Consider the following 4731-nt stretch of genomic DNA (forward strand, 5'->3'; position numbering starts at 1 on the left):
ATCTATCAAACGCGTGAATGCATGTGTCACGCGTAGTGTATGTTAGCTATATGTACGATATGTCAGGTATCGTGTGTAGGAGGCGTGTGGGCTTGTCGATGAATGACAGAGATATATTGTCGCAAGAAAAATCCCCTACCGTATTTACCTGACGTATGCGTCGTGTTTATCGTCTTACACTTATACTTGGAGTTATACACTTATTGATGGAATCATTATGAAACGGCTTCTATGCGTTTTTCTGCTGTTGCATGTACCTCGTTATCGTAAAGAGCGTTATACTTGCTGTTATATTGTATTATTGTGTTATTATAATGATATCAGATGTCCACACAGTAGCATGGTAATCATAGAGCTCATTGCTGTGCCTGTGTGCATACGGCTATAATACTCCGGTCATAGAGCGCGACAGTTGCAATCGTGCCGACGTGGACATTGTATTCGAAGCAAGTGAGACCACGTAGCTCACTCTAAGCATTTGCTCACTGTTGCTTACTGTTGAGACAAACATTTGCCGCCACTTATGCAGACAGGGAGGTAGGGTTGCTCGCCAACCACGGCAGCACGCGTGTACCCGCTAAACTGCGCGATATATTACCGTATGTGCTGTCGCGAAAACAATTGTTGCTGTTCGGCTGCTCTAAATTATCATTACCTATCACACTTATGTTCTATTATTATCGCCTGTCAATGATGTTATTCGCGCCTCTAATCTGGAGACTCTAAAAGGTATATGTGTTCTTGTGGGACTTGTACTACTTGTTAAATTTGCCTCGATGTACGCATATTCTACTTTCCATCTCTTCTCTATATCTATATAGTGTTTTCAAGCGACCATGCACACTTCTGAATTAGAGCACAATGCAGCTAGGTCTCCCTGCATCGTTCTCCACTAGTGTAATCCACTAACGTACTTATTCGTAAAAATCCATTATATGTAAATGGTATTGAAAAAACATTGAGTTGTGTTTATTACGCACGGTGTCGTGACTGAGCGGCATTCGCTATCTGTGGACATTGCCCCTGCTACTATATTACACATTGTTACGAAAACGCTTGCTACAATTTGTGTTAATTAGGTTATTTTATCTCGTTATCGTCCTTATAGTGTAAACCGCTGTAAAATTCGCATGTCTAATAAACACGTACATAAAATATAATAATGCGTGCAAGTCACTATGTGTATAATTCTGTAATTGTGTATAATTAACTATGTGTGTAATGTGTAAGTCACTATATTATGTAGTATTCGTGATTCCATATTATTACGCGATGTTATGCCCAATGTCAAGTATATAATAATTATTATGTTATATATAATGCGTTACCCTCCGTAGCATTAGAACGAGTCCCATATTATGCACACGTTGTAATTGAAGGAACTACAGATACACATGGGTTAGTATGCGTTGCAATCATATGAATCTTGTGCGTTCCTATTTGCTGACGGTTATACTACTAGTTACTACGCAGTCGAAACGCGTGATAAATAAACCGGGGCCGAAGAGGAACAAGGAAATTTCTATTTGCCCAGTCTATACGTCGACACAACGGTTGCAGGCGGGGGTGGTTGCCAAGACCATTCGCACCGATTAGCAGCATTAGGCATAGGCGTGGGATGATCGGGGGAAGGGAATTCGTCGCCCCGAACTCAAGGTAATTATTGATGGGCAGTGCAGGGCCGCCGGACGCGGCGGTGGGAGAGGCGGGGAGCTGGCGAGCGACCGGCGGTCCGCGCGCGACGGGAGCGGTGAGGGGACTGCTGAGAAGCGGAAGTGAATATTGTTATATCAAGATTTTTACCACCCAGCGACGGGTGCACGGTGCTGTATCAGCCACCGCACCTGTCCCGGCCTTCCAGAGGACCTTTGAAAACGTATAACATAAAGAGGACGGCGCGAAGCGGGATTCTAAAGTTTTTTGGCAAGTCAGACGGTCCCGTCATCGGGCGGAGTCAGACTTCACGCGACGGTCAACGTTGCAAGGCGGGCCATTCCGGCCCATCACAGTTAAGCTATAGCTCTTGCGGAACATTCTCGGGGCGAATCCGTCGCGCGAGGGGTGGAGGGGACCACGGCATCGTGCTTGGAGAGCCGAAGTGATATTGTTTATATTTGATGAAGTATCAGATTTTGTTGACTTTAACATGCGCACACGTGGCTGTCCAGAACGGCACTGATTCCTGTAGTCTTCCCCTCCAGACACCGGGACCGCCCGGGGATTTCTAGTCCAGGTTGTGGCTTGAAAACGGTATCAAAAACGGCCGAAGCGAAAGTTTCTACTTTTGCGGCAGTCAACCGCGTCGACCAAAATCGTTGCAACAGGGCGCGCGAGCGGATCCATTCTCGGCCCATATACCATTAGCAATGGCTGGGATATCGGGGGCGAATTCGGGCGTCCGCGCCGATGCTGCAGGAGCCGCGAAAGTGAATCATTTTTATATATGTGGTCATGATTTTACGAGGCGTATGCACAAACCACGGGTGCTGTCCCAGACCCAGCCTGTGCCCCGCTTCGAGGTCAAGCGTCCAAAAACGGTATTAAAGAACAAAGGGGCCGGAAGGCAAAAATTCCTATCAATAAGATTGCCTAGTCACAATCCCGAGCCAACGTTGCAGCGCCGTGGGTGCCGGAGCGGCGGGCCATTTTTTCCCTTCGCTCCATACGAGTGTAGCCATAGCGTGGGGAATGTCCGGGGAAATCGCGTCCGGAGCGGCGCGAGGATGCTGAGAGCGAAGTGAAATATTGTTTTTTCTTTAAAGATATGAGAATTTGTTTTAACCAAAACCCCGATGCACACGGTGCTGTCAGCCCTGCGGCCCGGCTTCGGCGTCAGTCCCGGAACGCGTACAATAAGCAAAACGCCGAAGGAAATTCTATCTTGCCCAGTCAAGCGGCCCGCTCGACCGAACCGGTGTTGCAAGCGGTGGGCGCGGTGGCGGCCAATTCGCTCCTGTTTGGGGATTCCATTGACCTCACCTAGCCGCCCGTTATCCGATGACGATTAGCATAGCTGCGGATTCGGGGGGAGGATCAGTCCGCGTGAAGCCGCGAGTGCAAGACGGAAAATCGGGTGGAGGGAGGGTGGATGGCATGATTGATTTAGGCCCTTTCGGGAGCGAAGTGAACCTTTTATCAATAAGATCTCAGATTTTATAAGGTTTACGACATCAACACGGTGCTTGTCCAGAGCCCCCATCAATGCCCGGCTTTCAGTCGAAAACGTAATAAAAACGGCGCGAGAGAAAATTCTATGCGCAGGTCCAACACGGCGCCGCCGTTCCGACCAATTAGGGCCGTGTGCAACGCTTTTCCTGCAGCCCGGGCTGGGAGATTAGTTGCCCCAACACTCGCTGTCAGCGGGACGATAAATGATTGCCATAGCTGGGGATGGGTCCGGGAGGAATCGTCGCAGCGGAGGATAGAGGAACGATCGCGCTGAAGTTGGAGAGCAGATGGCCAACCCGAAGTGGTGAATATTTTCACTTGTTACGTACTTTTTAATCTAAATCAGATTTTACCATGGCACACGTCCGCCTGGTTCAGCCTGCCCCGCGCTTCAGTCCCCGACGAACACGTGATAAAAACGGCCCGAAGGAAATTCCTTTAGTATCATGGGGTCCGGCCAGTACATGGCAACCGTGGATCCCGAGGGGCGACGACACACGTTTGCACTAGCGCTCCAAATTCGCTACCCGCGACCGCGCCCATCCAGTACATTAGCTGAAGTAGGCTGGATTGGCGGGGGAACTTCGTCGGCCGGTTGCGACCCCGTTGGAGGGGGAACATTGGTCTAGTATTTATCTGGCTGGGGAGTGGCGAGAGTGCAATATCTCTTTAGAATTTTATAATCAGATTTCGTTACTCCGACCATGCGACGACAGAATTGCCCTGTCTAGCCCTGCCCGCGGCTGTCAACGGTCAAGCGGAACCCGTACTAAAGAAAAAAACGGGCCAAGGGAAAGGGAAATTCCCCTATTTTGCCAGTCAAAACGTCTGGGGGGGGGGGGGGCGGGGCGGGAAACACAAAGTCAAGAGAAAAAAATAAGAAATGTTAAAAACCCCGCCCCGCTCCCCTGCTTTTCTTCCCTTCCCCCCCGCCCCCCCCCCCCCCCCCACGCCCGGCCCCTTCCTCCCGCTTTTCCCGGCGCGCCCGCCCCCTCCCCCGCCGGCCCGCCTGCAGGCCCCCGCCGCCTTTCTGGTCGGAAGGCGTCCAAGCCGCGGTCCGGGCCGCGGACGCCGCCAGCGCTGCAACTTTTGCAGGCCAGCCGGCCCGTACCATTGCGCCGCGGCGGCCCGATGCCGACGGCGCCCATAACATTAGCTACCCGTGGATCTCGGGGAAGATCCCGTCCGCTCGGCCGACCCCCCACCGCCGCAATGCTTGCGCAGAGCGAAGTGAAACTATTTTCCTAATATCAGCTTCCTTAGTTTTAATCTACCATGCCAACCAAACGGGGTGCTGGTCAGCACCCCCGCCCCACCGCGAGAGCACACGCCCTGCGCACCCCGGCCCGGCTCTTCAGGTCGAATACGTAGATAAAAAAACGGCCGAAGCGAGAAATTTCTATTGCCAGTCAACGCGGAAGGAGGAGGGGAGGGAAACGACCGGCACCCCGGTCCCGGACACCCAACGTTGGCGCAGGCGCACACACGCCATGTCGCCCCAATTACATTAGCAGTAGCTTGGGGATTCGGGGAATCGTCGCGCGAGGGTGGAGGGGGGAGAGG

The sequence above is a fragment of the Priapulus caudatus genome, unplaced genomic scaffold (genome assembly GCF_000485595.1).
Source record: "Priapulus caudatus unplaced genomic scaffold, Priapulus_caudatus-5.0.1 Scaffold853, whole genome shotgun sequence".
NCBI lineage: Eukaryota > Metazoa > Priapulida > Priapulimorpha > Priapulimorphida > Priapulidae > Priapulus > Priapulus caudatus.